This window comes from Diorhabda sublineata, chromosome 5, assembly GCF_026230105.1.
Source record: "Diorhabda sublineata isolate icDioSubl1.1 chromosome 5, icDioSubl1.1, whole genome shotgun sequence".
NCBI lineage: Eukaryota > Metazoa > Arthropoda > Insecta > Coleoptera > Chrysomelidae > Diorhabda > Diorhabda sublineata.
In genome coordinates this window covers 14,169,092-14,189,846 of record NC_079478.1, presented here as the reverse complement: position 1 = coordinate 14,189,846, position 20,755 = coordinate 14,169,092, and the positions used below count along the sequence as shown (strand labels likewise).

Below are 20,755 nucleotides of genomic sequence, written 5' to 3'. Positions count from 1 at the left end.
CAATCTGTATATGTATCAACTCAATAAATATTTCTGGTTTCTTATCATAGGCAAAAGAATATCACAATTTCTTACAAATTTTTTTGGAAGCAAAAATGCTCGAGTAAATCATTTCTGTCTTGGAGAATGAATTGAGATCTAAGCAAATTGTGTTATTGTATAGTGAAAATTTAAATTTATTTTGTTAATAATGGATGTACCTCAACATTTAACAAGGCATGTGAGGAATGAAGAAACCGCTAGAATCATCACGCTCATACAAGATGGTCGCAGAAGAGGTCGAGATACCCACCCTGAATTGGCCTCCACGCAATAGAGCATGTCTGGGACCATCTAGGATGGCAAATGGCAATATATGTTTACGATTCGATGTTTTCATTGTTAAACAACGAAGATGATAAGTCCACTTGGACTGACGGTTTGTTAGATATTTACCGAATTGTATACGGGGAATAAACTTTATTTTTCATTTCTTAATTTGGTATGAGTGCCCTGTGTATTTATGAAATATTGATTGTTCCTTGCTTCTGCAATTGATATTGGAAGAACTATAACAAGTAACTTATTCAATAGTTTTTATTTTATAAAAAATATGTTGACAATTAAAAAAATATGTATTACGCCAACGGCAAATATTTAAATTGAAGTCTTTGGTCAACTTATGGCTATTTTTGACGATCCCCAGTTTTTAATGTATTTCGCTTTATGATAGAATTTTTAATTATAACACTACCCGCTTATTTGCGTTAACTGTACAAGATGTAATCAGAAAATACGGTGAATGAGTTTTTAAAGCAACAATCACTTATGCTGGATCTATTTCAACTTTATCTCATACTCTAATACCTTGAGACAAGCTGGAAGTTTGAATCCATTTTAGCTCGTCATCATGCGCAGTAGTATCATAAACAAAGATGTGCAAAAAGTTATAAAACTTATTCGTTCAGAGAATTAACTATTCGAGAGCTTTATCTGAGCAAAGCATTTTAACAAATGAGTGAATGCTAATTTTAATACGCGACTTTTGTCTGACGCAGATGCAGATCCAAACTTCATGCTAAAATTGTTACTAGAGGGAAAAGTCTGAGTCAATCAACAAATTACCGTAAATAAAAAATGTTTTGTATAGGTATGTGAGGCAATAGTAGCTTTTGCATAAAATCAAATGTTACAGCTGCAACATCATCTTGTTCCTTACTGATGAAATTTGGTTCTAAACCTTGGCACGTCTTTTATGGATCATTAACTGAGCTTCTACCGAACGTTTTGCATTTTCCGATAAGTTTGATTGTTTTATTTTTGTTGTTAGTTCTTCGCAAGTTATACATGTATCAAATTGTGGTCGATCAAATCTGAGGGAAAAGTTTTCATTTAAGTATTGTAAGTAAAATTTGTACTTTACACTGAATTCTGGATATCTGTCGTTAACATTGAATGCATTTTTTTGACATACAATCGTGCATGAATGTCTTTTCCAGTATAATGTGTCATTTGCCTAGGAAAGCAGAGGGTGTATTTTTTGGCATATTTCAGGAGGCACTGTATTTGCTTTCGGGTAACAACCTCTGTTATCTGTAGGACTCTTCCCTTCATTAAGGAAATCACAATGGCTGCGAACTCTGGCTTCGGTAACTCCATATAGGCTGATAAAAGCTCTCTTGCAGACTTTAACTTAATCAGATTGTTTTAAAACATGGAATTGAAAAGCATTTTGCTCCGTGTACTATTTTCTTTTCTAGGACGCCTCTGTTTTATATATAACTTATCAATAAGTGTTTGAAGAAATATATCCTGCTCATTCTATATTGACAAAAAGTTAATTTTTGAAATGCAAAAGTCCGTATCATCTTGGTCGAAATTGGCAGAACATTCCTTCTTACATCTGGTTTATGGTAAACTTGCCTGCAATTTTCACCGGTAGATCTCGGAGCTATTTGTTTAATTTCAGAAATTTTTATAACATTCCAGGATTACATATTCTCTTCTTTTTCGGCTCAACATCACTCTTAGTTTCACTTAAAGACGTTTTTCAAGCTAATATTACTTTTAGTAAAAGACTTCAAATATGACATTAATGGCGATGGTTTTCGAAAGATTGTTGAATCAACCAAAACAAAACAAATTTGGAAACGTCGACCTCAGTCATAAACTTCTCCTATCATCTAGTAGCGAATGCAAAAACCTTCATGCAATGAACGTCTTTCACGCGGTATTATTGAAAGAGGAAGAAATGTATTTACTTACGTGGTTTTTACTCAGAATAAGCATCATTTAAGAAACAATTTTCAGCAAAAAAAAGCCTTTTGGAAAAAAATGTAACTCAAGAGATTTTTGCAATGACCGATTCCATTCATTCGTTTCATATATTTCAGTAAGTCCCATGTACGTATTAGTAGTCATTTGAAAATATAATGATTGGATGACGAAAATGATGTGGGTCCCCCTCCCAAGAAAAATGAATGTAAATAAATCGATATTAATAATTTTAACAGTATTTATTTTAACGTTTATTTTGCACTGAGCAGAAATACAAGCTAGCATACGAAATTTCGCCGTCAGTTTGACTGGATGACGAAAATTTTGAATAAAATTTAAAATAAAGAGTTAATAAAAGATTTGTGCAACAACTAGAGCATATACATTTATACATACATATAATATGGATATACTTGTATATGAAAAACATGGAAAAAAATATAAATTAAGAATTAAAAAATCTCTTATCTAAATATACCTATATTTTATCGAATTATTTGGCCTTCATTAAAAAATATATTTCAATTGAAATCTTACCTATATCCATTTTCCAAAATTAATTCAACCTCTAGGTTACACTATCAACAAATAACAATTTTTAAACAATTTATATGCATTTGAAATATTAATCAGAATTTTTTCTTGTTGTTTATCATCAAAAATCTTCCACTTTCTCTAGATGGATTGTGCTGAACACACTGTTTACACCGCAACTACAACCAATAGTCACAATCACACTGTCCGACGCACGTTTCGATAACCAAATTATCGTTTTCAGAGACTCAAGGTAAGTTTACCTGAATCGTTATAACGCCCGTCAGACAGTGTAATTGAGAGTGTTGGTGTAGTCGAGGTGTAAACAGTGTGTTCAATATGAATATAACCAACGGTTCCAGATTTTCTAATTTAGCTAAATGAATTGGATTGGATATTGTCCAACGATGAACACCGTGTATCGATAACTAAGCTTACTTTCCGATACTGCTTGCTTCACTATTTCTTATTTGACGACATTGTTTATATGAGCAATTATCAGTTTCCATTGCTTGCAAAATAACTTTTAAGCTGCAACTACTCTTCTATATTCATGAAATTATTCAATATTTAGATGTTTAAGAAGAAGAATTGTAAGTACTATTTGATTTCTATAAAATAAATTCATAAAAAATAAGTAATAGTGGAGATGTTAAGTCCTCATTACTTTAACAAGTTTTGTATTTTGGTTTCTACTTGTAAAGTATTTCTGTTGAATGGGTTATTGAATATTACTCAGAAATATAAAAAAATATGCAGCTCAATTTAAAACATAGTGGAAGTCTATTTTTGGAGAGGGTTTTTATACTATGTGCGTATCTTTTTGATAAATAATTGGAAGTAAATGTATGTGATTTAGTATAAGAAAAATAGGAATAAACCTAATTTCAACAGGAGATTACCAATGCTTTGAGGATAAAACCGGAAGGATTTCTAGAGTTTGCGTCTTTAACCCTTAGTTACATGCTAAGCGGCACCCCGTGTCGTAGTTTTGGTTAGTTTAAATTGTCCAGGTCTATTTTAGAACCATTAGTACCCCTCAACAAATCTACACAGAATCAGTGGAAGGGAACGTCGTGACTCTTGGATTTACAGTGAGTGTTTATTTAGAGACCAAAGAGAGAGGTTCTATTCCTGCGGCATTCATGTAAGTACTTTTTTCTTAATTTTTGTTTGTTACTTTCTCAATAATTACCTATTATTGATTTTATTTATTTTGTATATTTATATTTCTCTAGGTCGATTCTTATCTGATGAGGAGATACAGAAGCTCCTGATGGAACCGTTAGAGGAAGAGGCAGCATTTGACTTCGGTGATGATTCCGGCGGAGAGGAGAAGACTATTTTCAACGATAATCATTCCAGTAACAGCGAACTGTCTGGTGATGAAATTGAACCAACTCCACAAGTATGTAACTCTTTGCATGTTGATGTATTTTTGGGGCAGGACAAAAACAACTATACATTTTGGCTTTGTAGACCAAAAGTCGCGCCAAGTCCTAGAACATCATCAAAAAACTTCATAAAAGTTTTATCTGGACCTTTATGAAATGCCAGGGACGCACATTCGGAGACTGATGCCTTTTTTCTATTTCTAACCTTACCGAAGCATCACAAGGGAGAGAGATTGCAAAAGAACTTTCCGTTCTGAAATCAAGGCGCTCTTTGGTGTTTTTTATATATTAGGAATAAATAAAAACTGATGCTAGGTGTGTTTGGAAGAAGAATGGAACAGGACTTACAATATAGGGCGGCAATTGGTATCAATAGATTCCGATTTTTGCTACAGGCTTTGATGATGTAAGAACTCGAAAAGAACGGATAATATTTGATAAACTAGCACCAGTGAGAGAAATTTATTCGATATTGAATAAAAATTTTCAAGAAAATTATAGTTTATCAGAATTTATTACAATTGACGAAATGCTATACCCCTTGCGTGGATTTGTTGTTTATATGCAAGACAAACCTGCGAAGTATGGCCTGAAAACGTATTCTATGTGCGACGCTAAGACATTTTACATTTACAATTTCGAAATTTATTGTGGTTTTCAACCACCAGACCCGTATATGACCTCAAATAAACCAGACGAAATTGTAAAACGCCTAAGAGAACCAATAAAGAACTAAAAAACATTTTTAGGAGCAATGAAAGAAAATAAGTCCGACATCTCTCGAGAATTCCTTCCATCTTCAAGTCGACCAATTGGTTCTTCAATATCTGGCTTCCAATATTGTGTCTTACATGACTAAAAAAAATAAATGCATGATTCTTCCCTCCACCATACACGATGATGACGATGTTTGTCCTGAAACCGGAAAGCCTAAAATAATTTTAGACTACAATAGCACAAAAGGGGGAGTGGACACTGTCGATCAAATGTGTGCTAACTACTCAACAAAAAGATAAACATACAAAAAGAAGCGAGTAGTATTTCTGGAAGGGGTGGCGTTTGGATTCCTCGAAGAGCACCTGAAAGAACGAGCCAAAATCAAGAATCTTCCATTAAAATTGAAAACTTTCCTGTCAAAATATAAAGAATCGCCTGAATTGTTCCAAAACATATCTCAAACAAGGAGAGGTCCATGCCATGAATGTGGCGAACATAGAAACATGAGAAACTTCAGTTCACTGTTGTCGAAATGAAGAAACATGTTGCGAAGAAAATATTGTATAATATTTTTACATATACGCATTTTTCTCCAATGAGTTTTGAACCTTTTAAACCTTTTAAAGGTTACTGTACCAATTTAACAAAATAGCAAAAAAATTCAATATGACAATATCAGCGGCAAAGACAAAATCAATGGTTACTTCCAAGAAGCCGATCAGATGTAAGCTTGTGGTGGATAACAAAATAATACACCAGGAAATGAAACGTGGAGACGGAAGTAATAAACCAAGCTACAAGAGCCTCAAGAGCAGCAGCATACCTAAATGACACAATCTGGCGAAATAAATACATTCGAACTGAAGCAAAAGCCCGCATATACAAGACCGCAATCAGATCTATATTATCCTATGCAGCAGAGACCCGACCTGAGACCTCTAAAACGAAACGGATATTGGAGACTACAGAAATGAAAATATTTCGAAGAATAGCGGGAAGCACACTAATGGATAGAGAAAGAAGTAAGACGAACATACGGGATAGGTAACATCAATTACTGGGTACTGGATAGAAAGATAAAATGGAATGAGAACATTGACCGCATGACGGAAGAACGAATTGTGAAAATATCAAGGGACAAATCACCAGCAGGACAAAGAAGCCTTGGAAGACCTAGAAAAAGATGGAATGACAACCTCCCAGGTGACTGAGCAGAGGCAATGATGTGAAGAAAAACAGGCAATGATGCCTATACACAGCAGGAAGAAGAAGAAGAAGAGTTTTAAACCTATTTAAATATTTTCGAAGCATACAACATTTTCTCTAATAATTTTTCTTTTGTAATATTCAATTCTTCATTGTGCGATTTTTTCCTTGTAAGAATTAAAATTTACTTAAAATATACACCTTTTGTAGATTTTATTTATTGTGTGATACATTTCCTGAAAACTTTGGTTATTTGGTAAGTAATAAACTGTAATAGTAAGCAAAAAAAATTAAAACGTTCGAAATCAACGGAAAATTGAAACGCGGCACCAGATGCCAGTAGCGGGTAAAGAGTATACTCACTAAGATTCGTGTATCTAAGGGTTAACATGTTAAGATTGGGTTTAACCAATCCTAGTCGATTTAAGCTCAAATAGTGTCAAAGCCATAAGCTTAGTTGGCTCTAACATAAATATATATAAACATTATGAAAAATGATCTGAAGCAGAGAGAAAATAAAATGTATGATCGCATACAGCATTTGCTAAATTTAGCAACAAATATTTCAGCAGGGACAAATTAAAGATCTACATTGAAAAATACTAGAAAATACTAGATTAAAACAAAATATTGAATAAAAAATTTCTGCGAATATTTTATTTGACATTCAAATTTAACTTGCTGTAATGAATGGGAATTAAGAGCTTCATCTAGGAATGGTTTAAAGATGAAATCTTTATAAATCCTTCGCTGGAAAACATTGATAATACCCACTTCAACCTGTTGAGCTCACTTTATCCCTGACATAGATTAATATTTTTGATTTGGTTATTGATGTATATAAATATTGGAAGTCAAAATATCAAACGCATTTGAAAGTCGTTTTTAATTATTTCCTTTCATTAGGAAAAATTTCGAAAATATATTTTTTCCTGAAATATAATACTTAATACTAATACATTTGACTGGCCATGTTTTGTAACATACATGTACATACATATAATACATACAAAATACATATATAGTAATAAAAGATAAAAAATGGAAAATATAACGAGTGTTATTGTTTTTCTGGTTATATCAGACTAAAAAGGTAGCTTATATACAAATATATCACCTAAAAGTCAAATCATTTAAGATAATTCGGTACATGCAAAATAATCCACTAAATACTTAGTAATCTTTATCTGTTTGTACTAAAGGAATGTCTTAACGCTTATTAAAATTGGAATAATTTATAGTGAGATTTTTAAATTTTTGTTTTTATAATTGTGTATCAAATATGACATATTAACAGATTGACCTGTAAGCTCGATATGAAATTAAAAGGTCTAAGAAAGAGTAACAAAAAAAAGTAATGACATGAAAAAACTTGAAAGCAAAGACACACAGACAAAAGCAAAAGAACAAATAAATGAAAAATTTGCGACAATAAAGTCAACTACAACACCAGAAACGAATATAGAATATGTCTTGGATCAAATTAAACATGCAATAGTAAAAGTAGAACAAGAAGAAATAGGATATGCCAGCCCAAAGACCAAGAAAGAATGGATAACATAAAAAATTCTACTGATAATGGACAATCAGACAATGGATAAGTATAAAAACATCGAAAAATATAAAAAAATAAATAGAGAAATAAGAAAGAAAATCCGAATAGCAAAAGAAGAGTGGATGAAAGAAAGGTGCGAGAAGATTGAATTACTTCAGAATAAACAGGACAGCCACGGAGTTCATAAGAAAATAAAAGAGGTAACGCATTCCAACAAAATTCAATCCGTATCATGTATACTAAATGAAAGCAATGAAATGGTAACAGAAGAGCAAGAATTATTAAAACTATATACGGAAAATATTCGCTAGCGATAAGCCACGAATATTCGACAAGAATAATGAATGTCAAGAGATTCTAAAAATGCTAAAATCTGAGATAATCAAAGCACTTAAGCTGAGTAAAGACATAAAAAGCAACGGGTCCGGACGATATCCACATAGAAATGATATAACTAATAGAAGAAAAAAATTTGTTGCCACTGCTCCAGTTACTACAGGAAGTTCATACAACAGGTAATATTCCAAAAGACTGGCTTACCTCTGTATTTATTCCCCTCCCTATGAAATCAAAAGCCAAGAAATGTGATGAGTTCTTCTGACATTACTACCGAAAAATGAGTTAAACAAACAAGATATCGAGTTTATTAGAAATCTTTATTGGAACCAAGAACCAACGGTTAGATAAGGACAAATGATATCAAAACCGGTGTGTATAGAAAAGACAAGGTTGTGTTTTGTCACCAATATTGTTTAATATGTACTCTGAGCATATATTTAACCAAGCAATAGGCGATGACAAGGATGGAATAAAAATTAACGGCAGGACATTAAGCAACAAACGTTATGCAAACGACCAGGTTATCATTGCAGACAATCCAGAAGCTCTTCAACGCCTAATCAACAAAGTTGTAGAGCTAGGCATGGAAATTAATATAACAAAACCAAAAGTAATGGCCATAACAAGACTTCCAAACCAACAACTAAACATAAAAAAATCTATGACACTGCACTAGAGAAAGTTGATAAATTTGAATATCTTGGCAGCTGTATAACGACAAATGTAGTCCCTGACATCGAAGGAAGATCACGTATAGAACAAGGAAGATCCAAATTCCTAACGGTGAAAAACCTATTATGTAACGCAACCTTGAACTTCTTAAGATACCGTTTTATAAAGACGTACGTGCACTCAGTTATCTTGTATGGGCAGAAACATGGACATTAAAAGTGGATAACATGAACAGACTCGAGGCTTGAAATGTGGATCTTCCGTAGACTATTAAAAATATCATGGACTCAACATATACCTAACAATGAAGTGTTTAGACGTGCGGGAAAAGAAAGAGAGTTACTTACAACAATAAAGAGAAGAAAGACCGCTTATCTGGGCCACATATACCGTAACAACAAGTATGATATACTGAAATTAATAATAGAAGGAAAAATCGAAGGAAAACGTGGACCTGGTCGCAGACAACATTCATGGTTAAAAAATATAAGCGATTGGACTGGTATGAACACATGATCTTTAATTCGCACCACTCAGGACCGAAATAAGTATGCCGAAATTGTCTCCAACCTTCATTATATGGAGATGGCACTTGAAGAAGAATATTGACCTGTAACATAACATTATAATAATCATTGAATATTAATATTAAATAGTATAAGTAGATTAATTGAACCTATAACCATTGTATTAACACTGTACCGTAGAAAAAAAAAAGGATTAGGAGATTAATTTACTGTTAATATATGATAGATACAAAAATTTTCAAAATAATCCAAAAGTAAAAATCATTTATGATACTTCTAAAACGTGGGTATTACAAATAACGAATCATCTTAATATGACAGAGAAATGTCTCAGTTTTGAGTTTTGATATAAAAAATAAGAATGAAATTTCTATTGTTATGGAAATACAGTAGAACAGATATAAAAATTAATATAATATGTCAATGATTTAAATAGGTCCTACTTTGCTTTAATTTCACTTATTTACTTAATTTAATTTTCAAGTTGGTAAATTTATAAGAATACAATCTTGATTTTAGTAAAAATTTTCTGCCTAATGCAAAATATTGATCAATAAATAACAAATAAATCAGTAATTGCCCCTACAAAATATAAAAAACTTAATAAATGATTTCCAATTGGTATTACATCTTAATAAAAACATAAACACAATTATCGTAATTTTTATACAGTATTATTGCATTGCAAATCGTCAGTTTAAGTTTGAAGATTTTTATATAAATGAAGTGAAATCCTTAAGTCCTTAGTTGTGTTTAAAAATACTAGATTGCACCTTCCATCTGTTGTAGTTGTAAGATTTAAACATATAGAATATTAGTTGTTTGGCTCAATTAAGTAAATGTGAATAATATTTAAACATAGTTTGATAGATAATATCAATAATATTCACATTCTACTGTATTTCAATTGTATAAATTATCTAGGAAGACATTTCTTCGCAAAAATCACTCAAAACTTTAATAAGACACCTCTTATTATAAACATATAATAAAAAAGTCAACTGCAAAATTGGCGCAGATAATTTCGTTTTATTTTACTTAATAATAATAATAATAATAATAATAATAATAATATTCACATAATATTTTATTACATCTTACAAGGTAAAGGTTCGTACATTCAACCTAAATTTAGAGCATACGGACTATGTGTATAAGTCAGGTAGAGCAAAAAATATCAAAATAGAAAACAAAAATGAAAATGTCAAACTGACTGTATAAAATCGTGATAACTTTCAAATAAATACTAGAGCAAACGAGACGTTTCTACGGATCGGTCAACAACTTTGTTTCCCATCATAATTTAGGAAAATAATGAGATAAACTTCTATCAAGACCATTTAACTTTCACATTTAGTTAACCATTTCATTACGGAAACTAAGTTTATTTCAAACATTTCATCATAGTTTGATTCAATTTATTTGGATGAATCTTTATAAGAATCGCAAGAGTCTTTATTTAGTTTCGCATACTTAATATGTTATTTAATCAATTATTGTTGCATTATTAGAAGTTTCCAATTTGCATATTATTTTGTCAATCACTAATTTCTTTTATGTGACATATCTGATTCAATCAATAAAATTGGTACAATATTTTTTATTTGACACGTTAAATAATCGAAACTTATGCAGGTTTCAAATATTTCTGGTCCACATCACGATGTATTATTGCGGATTGAAAAAATTACTACGGTTCATCTCCTAAGACTATAGTTAATGAGAAAATATCTCGATAGAAAAGAAAGTTCTTCAAGGGAGAGAATAGGCCATTTTTGGCCCGCATACCAGGGACGAAAAGCGAATTTTTTCATCCCGGAGGGAGAAAAAATAGTATACCTGGGGGAGGATGCTCTACTTTTCTTGCTAGGTTGCGTAATGTACTATTCACAGAATTTTTTTGTGTCATTTTCTCATATATGTAGTTCCATCCAATTGAAAATTATGGAATTACTTTATCTTTACCATTCAATGATTTGATTGAATAACCATACTTTTCACTTTCCTATTTGAGTAAGCGTTGGTTACAAATCATTTTAATTCATACTGCGTTCTGGTATGTATTGGATAACGCTTTTTGTGTCGCACGAAAATGAGTTCATTTTGTCTTCGTTTGCAATTTATTTCATTGGCATCACGTGAATTCTATTCAGAAGAAAAGATAAGCACCCGAATTTGTGCTTTTTATTTCAAATTGCATTTTTTTCATATTTAATGCTAACGACTGATATTTTTCACTCTACCCTATAAAGGTTATCATAAATTGCTAGAACATTAATCGTAATATTTATATTTTACTTTGGCATGTTTTGAATTGATAATAGATTATATTTTTCCTTAAATCCCTATCTAAAAAATGTCTTTCCCTCCTGATAAGTATTTTCAAAATTTCCATTTAAAAAAGTTTCTGTTATTTTTTTTTATCATTAACAAAATATTTGATACTTGGGACATACAGTAATGGAACTTTTTTTATAAAAAGTTTGGAGCATCATACGTATTACGTTTATTCACTTAAATGTTAAAATTTTCTAGTTTGAAATAAGGCAACTGGTTTTCAGTTTAAGTTAACTTTTTTTACTTAACTAGTATAGATAATTAAATGTTGGAGTATAATCAGAAACACTATTTTTGGTAAACATTTTTCAAAAATATCACTTTTACACTACAGAAGAAAACATAATTGGAAAATTACATAGTAACATAATAACCCGAACACCCAAGTTTTTTTTTCAAAAATATTTCACATACTTCTTTATTAGAATCGAGTGGTTGTAGATTTTACCTTACAAGAATTCACGAGTGTTTATTATTATGCTTAGAGCACGAAGAAATTCGAATTTTCAGCAACCTACTTATTCCAAAGAGATAGAATTGTTGGTCGAGATGCTAGTAGTATAAATATGAGTAAAGATACTGTCGTGGGATCCATCCAGACATGACATTAACAGTGTCTAATACTAAGGGCTAGAGGTACAGAACGAGAGAGAAAACAGGGAGCCAAGATTATCGCTCAAGGTTATTAGCTTTAAAAGATCGGTCCTGATAGATATAGGCAATGCTTTTCCAATAGAAAGTTCCTTTAAATGACAAGCGTTTATAGACGGATGGAAGGTTTGGACTTTGTTTATACCGACTTCAGTTGGACTCAGAAACGTGGAAGAAATTGACATCAGTGGTGCCAAGAACAGCTGAAATGGAATCAGTAATGGAAAATTATCGTGAGAAGTGAGTATTGTTATCCTAATTTTTTTAATATAACATAAATGCCATGCTTGATCAAAATCGTCTTCATTTGAATGCACACCTAGATATATTGAAACTTCGTCTGATTCCTTACACAAGAATACTTCAGAACCCAACATTTTAGTTTACATATAGTCAAAGAAATTTCTTCTTTCTTGTTTCCCAATATCTTCGAAGTTGTTCCAGATGGACTATGCGTGGAATATAATTGGTAGATGTTTATAACATTTACAGCGTCCTCTTCAAACTCTGGTGTCTTTTCGACATTAGATAGATGTAACATGGAATTAGATACCCTAGAAGCATATTACTGAATTCATTAAAAGAATACCTAGACTCGTTAGAGAATTTTCATAGCTTCGACCCAATATTAAAGATAGTGAGCAGAAATTTAAATATACCCCGTGCAATTAGGGAGAAATTTGAACATTTAGATATTACGAGCATATATATGTCAAATATTACCGAAATACTACTGGGTGTTTGGATTTCCATGACACTTCATATTCGAATATTGGTTAATATAGTTAATGATTAATTTAGTCCAGATGAGCGATTTAATAGTAAAGTCCCTAAATTGATATAATAAATGGTATACTAGGTGTTCAGGTAGATCAAGTATACTTTAATTAATTAAGTCTAGATAATTCCATTGTGGTATTATACATAATACTCGGAAAAGCAAATATGAAAATGCTGCATTCTAGATACGACTCCAATTCCGAAGTTCATAAGTAATTTATTGATTAAAAAAAGGAAAATTCTTGATAAATTATAAGATTTAAACGAAGAGTGATAAATTTTTGTAAATTAATTACTGACAAAAATATGCTTTTCATAAGTAGATATATGGCGTGTATGAACGAACCAATATAGAGTCGAATATATAAAACTTATAGAGACATGACGTAAGCTCTCATCATTGTAAGACTAAAATGTCATAGAATCTGTTTATACTGTTTTTTTGTAATTTCAATTATGGTACTACTTTTGCGTTTTTTCTCATTCTCCTGAGGTCTCCCGATTTTATTTTTCATCTTTCTTTTTACACATCACCACAAAAATAATTAGGACAATGCGAGGAGCTAGTACGTAAGTCCATTGCTCTTCTCGGATGTTTTTGATGAAGAAATGAAAAGCATCTAATAAGCGACACCGTTCAAGTTGGGACATTGGAATATGGAAAATGTCAAGAATACAGATTGGTACCAATCGCTAAAGACGTAAGAACTATGAACAAAAACTTCGGAATGTAAAAAGATAAATAAGAAGGAAGCAAAGACATAGCAAATAGATAGCGAACGAAATAAAAACACACCATTTCAAAACAGTAGTCATGTCTACACTTACTTTCGGGGCAGAAACATGGACCACAACACAACACTAAAGAAATAAAATACAGAGCATGGAGATGAGATATCTAAGGATGACAGAAAGTAAAACGATAATGGATAGAATTATAATTCATACATGAATAATCTATAGATACTAAATTAGATGTTTTGGAGAATTTACAAGAATGTGAGAAGGTAAAATGATTAGAAGAGTACATGAAGCAAGAACAGCAAATAAGAAAAAAAAGGAAGATCGAGTAAAACGTGAAAAAAAGAAAGTTAGATAGCGACAGAATAAAAAAAATTGAATTGAATAAGGGATAAGATGAAAGGAAAGTAATAGAAAATATTTACGCCTTACACCCGCAAGGTTAGAAAGGATTAGAATTAACTGTTTCCAGTTCTTTTGCACTATTTCCACATCCTTCGGAGGTATCCCGTTTTTATTTTTTATCATCACATTTCGTTTCCAAATTATTTCCAAAGTGATGTTTCTTCTTTGTTCGAAACAATTAACTTTATGCTTTGTTTTTCATCTTTTTTTCACATCTGCTTTTTTCTTTTCATTTCTAATTTCATCTATCTGGATTCGTTAATCCAAGACGAGGCATTTTTATGGAATTTTATTTAATACACATCACATTTGTTTACTATATACACTACGTTTGTACCAATACGTTTACTTTCACAAGAACTAAATTCCTTTAATCATAAGAATCAACATCAGTTAGATACAATGAGCTTCAACTTTAACTAACGTTATTAAATACTTTTTTTTAATATCACCAAGTGTCTCAATAAACTAATTAATATTATTTCCTAAAGCGTCGTTACCGCTTTATAAAAATTTCCTATTTTGCAAAAATTTTTCTACGAATATTCGTTTTAAATAAAAATCCGAATTGAAAATTGCCTTACTGAATGTCCCAAATATCTTATCCTTAGACAAAACTAAGAAATACCCCTACTCCAAAAAAAACCGTTTCTTAACCCAAGTATCATCAAGCAATAACAGCACAATATCAATGTAACGAGGATTCTCTTATAAATAAATGACGTCACAGAACACACTAGACACACTATATTATCGATTGGAACAGTCTATGTAGTTCGTACTTTCAAAATACATATTGTGTGTTGACTTATGCGGGTTTGTAGCCTGGCTGTGACATCATATATTGTAACATTATTGCACCATTCCTTTTGCGGATTTTGTTCTACACTCGAAAGTACAGTCTGTACATTGAAACCCGTATACAGAAGTCAGATTAAATCATTTTCCTGAAAAAGAAAAAAATCATATTTAATAAGAAAAAAATATTTGTTAATACGTTTTCATTCAAAAATTAAAGCCATTAATGCCTTTTGACATGAAATAAGACAATGTGTAATGTAAGACGCTATATACCTTGATAATACAGAGGTCGGCATAAGTTAGGTAACAAAAAATGTTGCGTCAAAATGGAATTATTAAAAAACATTAGGGATTCGAAAAGGGGTTACTGTAAGTACTTGAATTGATGCACATCTGGATCAATGCATTTAAGGCAACATTTCTCAATGGACCGACAAGTTCTGCGAAGCATGTCAATCTGTGCGTGAAGAGTTCAAAATTTTTCTTCAATTGCAGTTCAGTGGTCAGGAAGGGTGCGTGATCCTCTTGCAAAAACTCGGTCCTTGAGAAGGCCTCACAGAAATAAATCACAGGGTATCAGATGACATGATCGTGTCTGTTTATCCATTTTCAAAAATGAACATTAGGGTAGTCCTGCACACATAACGCCAAGTGCGGCGAAGCTCCATCCTGCATGAAATGACGGATGTTTGCGAGTGTTGAATCATTGTCCACTTGACCACGTAAATAATCGAGCATTTCTATATAACACATCTCGTGACCCTCAAAATATACGGACCCACGAGACCTCCCGCATGAATACCTGTCCAGATATAAACCCGAGAGAAGTTTAATACTTCTTCAATGAAGACGTGAGGATTCTGGTCGTTCCAGTACACGCAGTTGTGCAGATTGAATGTTACTTCATCCGACCACAAAATGGAATGCTGAGACTGCGAATCATATTGACTAAATCCGAGATCCAATCGTAAAATCGCAAAATTCCAATCTGCGATCGAGCTCATCCTTGTGAAATGCGTGGATGAGTCGCGAACGGTAAATTCGATAGTACATGCATTCCAGCATTCGTCGTAAAGAACGATCTAATACTTAAAATTCTTCCAATAGCCGCACTGCAAATTGGGTTGGCTGCTCAACTAACGCCTGCTCCACTATTTCCATATTTCCGTTAGTTGTTATAAATACCGGAGGTCCAGAACGCAGCACTTCATCAACAGAGCCCGTTTTTAAGAATTTCTGGTACGTCTTCTACACTGTTGAATTATTTGGTAGAGGCTAGTTCGGAAATTGTAGTTGAAATTGGTAAACATAGTTTCGTGATCCGCGTTTCTACGCAGATAGCACGTAACAAAAAAAACTCTTAGAGCGTGAATTTGTATCGGTTATTAATTCTGAAAACGCGTATACTCGACAAGCCCGTGTTATTATGATACTGTCTGAAGCACGAACATGCTTAGTTTAATCTAGTTTAAGTCTAGCAGTGCTAGACTTTTGAACCTTCCCGGCTGTACTGATTATTCGAGAGCGTTATCTGACTTATGCCGATCTCTTTATAAGCAAGCCCAGATAAAGCTGAACCATGATACTATTACTCGTATGATAAAATCACACGCATGAATTTTTAACTGTTGTACTATGGTTTACTGTGAAACGGTTAGTTGTAGTAATCACAATGACAAAATAGTAAAAACTAATCGTCTAGTATAAGATAATTAATTTTTTATAATACTGACATTTCTAATTCAACGTGACATTATCGAAAATTGAATTTTATAACAAAGCGTGTTCATTTACAGTGTAATATGTATGAACAAGGTTAATTTGTAAAACGTTAATTGGAAAACTTCGCATATTTAACATTAACTTGTTTTATTGATTAAGTTTTAATAACATAACTAACATTTTATTGTTTATATGTAGTAATATTAACACAGCAATATTGATTATACAGACTCTTTGCAAAGATAACGAATTTCTTAAACATCTTAAGATGTATTGTTGCTAGTTGAAGTTCGGAGTGCTGTTTATCGCTAATTGAAGATGCAGCTACTGATGCAACAGGAAATTCATGACACAGATTGAAAACAGGAAGAATGCCATTAGCAGATTTATTCTTATTTCCAATGAAGTCGTCAAATGTATCCCTTATCGACGCGATATTTACACGATTTAAAACATAGATGCCGATTTGACTTCATCATTTCCGCATACATATAGGCGATGTTTCGGTAACTAGATTTGCTCGATAGCAATTACGTCGTCTTATTATGATTAGGAATACGGTATTGTGCCACATTAATAGTGAAACTACAATACAAATATGATCACTTGTTTCTTTGACTTTTTTTGTTATCTTTGTGATGAACCTTCTAGACGTATTCAGGTAGTTTGAAGTTATATAAACATATATATTTCTCTACAGCTTTTACTATGTTATAGTTTAAGTTTTCTCGTTGAGTGGCGTCGTCTTATGGTAGGCCCACACGATACAGACTTTTGTTCGTACAGATATCTGTACAGACTATGAAGTCGGAGTAAAAAATTTTACCCACATCTGTACATACTTTTCATTACTTTTCGTTCGAAAATACAATTTAAATTTCTTAGCTACGATAAATACGCAGACTTACATGCATACTCCGACTTTTGGATCGCACCGATATTTGTCTGTATTGTCTAGTTTGCACAGACAAAATTCTATAGAATTTTAAGTCTGTATCGTGTGGACCCACCATTAGCGGGACGAGGATCTAATCTTAAACAACTCAAAATGAAATACTTTTTTAAACTGATTTATTTTCAATTAGAAATTGATACGAAGGAATTAACGTAATGTTTGAACACGCAATTTGTAAACAATTTCATGTTTATGAAACCACCTTTCGAAAAAAAAACTTTTTAAATATGCATAGCGTATGTGTCATGTTTTCTAGTAACCATACAAAATGCAATATGAGTTTCCTTTATTGAATTATTGTCCCCGAGCGGTGTCTTCACTTAAAATTTGGTTCTTGTAAAAAAGATAAATTGATTATTTACAATGGATAATTGCGTGTTTGAATGTGCTATTGTTTGTTGAAATCAACATGTAAATATGTTTATGGCACGTTGTACTAAATTAATGTAGATCGGTGGCGAACTGTGAATTTACAATGTCATTACATTGTCGATACGTGACTAAAAACAAGAAATATTAAAAAACAAATATTCTATTTTTGCACAAAAAATGTTTATCCGGATTTCGAAATAAAATACCATAAAAAATGTGTATACATAACTCGGGCGAGTGTTGCAAGGCGGCGAAGAAGAAACACGCACGTAATAGAATTGTGCAGCGCGTTGAATTTAAAATTCTATTCCATTATCTTCGACAACGTCTGTCTCGCCGGAGAGTGAGATAGTGTTATAACAGTGGTAAAAGCACGCCCCAAACACATTTCAAGAAAATTATCAAGATCAACAACGGAAACACATGCAACCAGATTACTAGACACTCTAAGTTGTCAGATAACTATGAAATTTGCCGTACACAAAATGAAAATGAACAAATTGGCCTATTGTTCATTTGTTTATTATATATCTTCATGACTTTCAATATATTTGAACAATATACAACTTAGAGGTAATTAATTTATTTACCGCTGATATTCTATTGCAACAGTTTTTCAAAAAAAAATTATCGAGATATTTGCTATGTATTTAGAATAAACGTTCTACATTGCTCTAACGGAATGATGGTGATATGTCCAGTTATTTCGAAAGAACAGGCGCCCATTTGCTTCGAAGTACTTCGCACGCAAACAACTTTAGTTGGATTTGGCTCGTCTTGAAGGACCCATTCAATCGATTGTTGCTTAGTTTCGGGTTCATATGCACAGATACATGATTCGGCGCCTGTCACGATCTTACAGACGTCTTTTGAAACAATTCAACTCGAGTTTTTTTGAGGGATTGTGAAATCGAGCGGTATCCAACGCGAACAAATTTTTTTGACATCCAAATGTTCATGCAATATGAATGTATGCGAGTGGAACTAACTCCAAAGCATGCCACAATCTTAGGGTATGTCACATGACGATGTTGCAATGTCAGTTTTCGCACAGCATCGATGTTTTCTAACACAACAACCGATTTTGGACGACCTTCATAGAATTCATCCTGTAGAGAAGTACGACCACGATTAAATTCAGAAAACCAGCGAAACACGGTGGCTCGAGTTAGTGCTTTCGAGATAGTGCTTCTTCACTAAAAGTCGAAGCGAGTTAATCGGCAGACTGCTTTTTGTTTAATCCATGTCGAAAGTTGGAAAATAATCGCAAGAAAATGTTCGTGATTCAATTCCATTTTTTGGTCAAAACGAATGTTTCTAGTTTCAAGTATATGTAAACAACTCGTATGACAAAACGTTCTGAGTACGTTCACCATTAAAATCTCAAACTTTATGATGGTAGTGTCAGATTTAACATATTCACATCAGTGTTGCCATATTTCAAAACCATCGTACTACATCTTGTTTCAAAATAAGACAAGAAAATTCGAAGAGATGTGAAATAATAATTGTATTTTAGTAATAAAAACGTTGCAATCATAATGGAAATTCGTATTTGTTTTCCATTCTTCAAACAAATATTGTATTGATTCCTGGATAGATTCAGAAAACCTTTTACCTTTGAGGAATAGAAGACAAGTTTGTTTGAATAAATACATAAATTTTCTTCTATATTAAACTTCAATTTCCAAATTCTATGAATATGTCACGTCAATGGCAAGGTCTAGGTTTTCTTATTATAAGAATCGGAACTCGAATAAAAATCAACGCGTCAAAATATAGAAAAAGGTATAGAAAAAAGTTACGTATCTATACAGACGTAAATATGTCGAAACTCTCTTTTTCCATTTCAAGAAATGTTTTTACTACCAAAAGACGACAGAATTTTACGTCTTAGATCGGTCAGTTACACGAAAAATTTGTATATTACCAGCAGTAGTATATATAACTATCAACTTGAATGAAAATAAAAAGGCATTACAAATGTTTTACATACAAATTTATTTCTTGGAATGGAAGCGTACTGAAATAGTAGCAGCTGCAATTCTGGATCATTTTCCAAAAACATTTTAAAAAACAATAACATACAACTTGTTCTATAGCGATTTCTATTTGATTATCAAATAAATGGGAACATTCTATACAACCAAATAGTTATTTATATTTAAGTGATTCGAGATTCGTCGTCGTTGTCGCAGATTTTCTGCGGTTTTCCGTTCACCTGCCAAACGACTCAGCCATATCCGCTTAGTTAAATAAAATATAATACATTTTCTGAAAACTGTAATAGATTTCTCCTACATTAGGATCAAACCTAAAATATTCCTCACGACCAACGAACCTCTCTCTTTCTCTCTCGAGATTAGTAAATATACTTATATCCCGTGTACTGTACAAGATTTTTTCTCGATCACGCAGAATTTTCTTGGATTTTTATCAATTTAGAACCATAGTTTTCGCATGAGCTTATATACAGCTTTGACCAGTTTCTGTAGTATTATAAGAGAGAGAGAAGCTTTATTGTCATTAGAAAATTTTACAGATGATTGAATAATTTTTTTGCGCTGAAGATGATAGAATTTTTTACCAAATCAGAAGTGGGTATAGTTAAGTGAATGTCCAAATTCTTTCTTCTAGTAGGCATGAATGGGTCTCTCAGTTGAGTTGTGAAAGTGTTTTTAAAATGCGTTCTACTACTCAATCCATAAATATAACGAATGGATTCGAAGAGGTGCAAACTACAAGACCGCCAGAAGCAGTACAAGAATCGAGCTGCTCAGACACAGATTTA

At 32.3% G+C, this 20,755-nt stretch overlaps 1 protein-coding gene across 1 annotated transcript in view; it reads right to left on the bottom strand.

Moving 5' to 3' along the window:
- Positions 1-2,480: 2,480 nt before the first annotated feature.
- LOC130444761 (Krueppel-like factor 6) overlaps positions 2,481-20,755 on the bottom strand; it is a 517,560-nt gene continuing 499,285 nt past the window's right edge. Inside the window, exon 5 of the mRNA XM_056780046.1 lies at positions 2,481-15,061. The gene's annotated coding sequence lies outside the window, so the exon portion shown is untranslated. The remainder of the gene's footprint in view (positions 15,062-20,755) is intronic.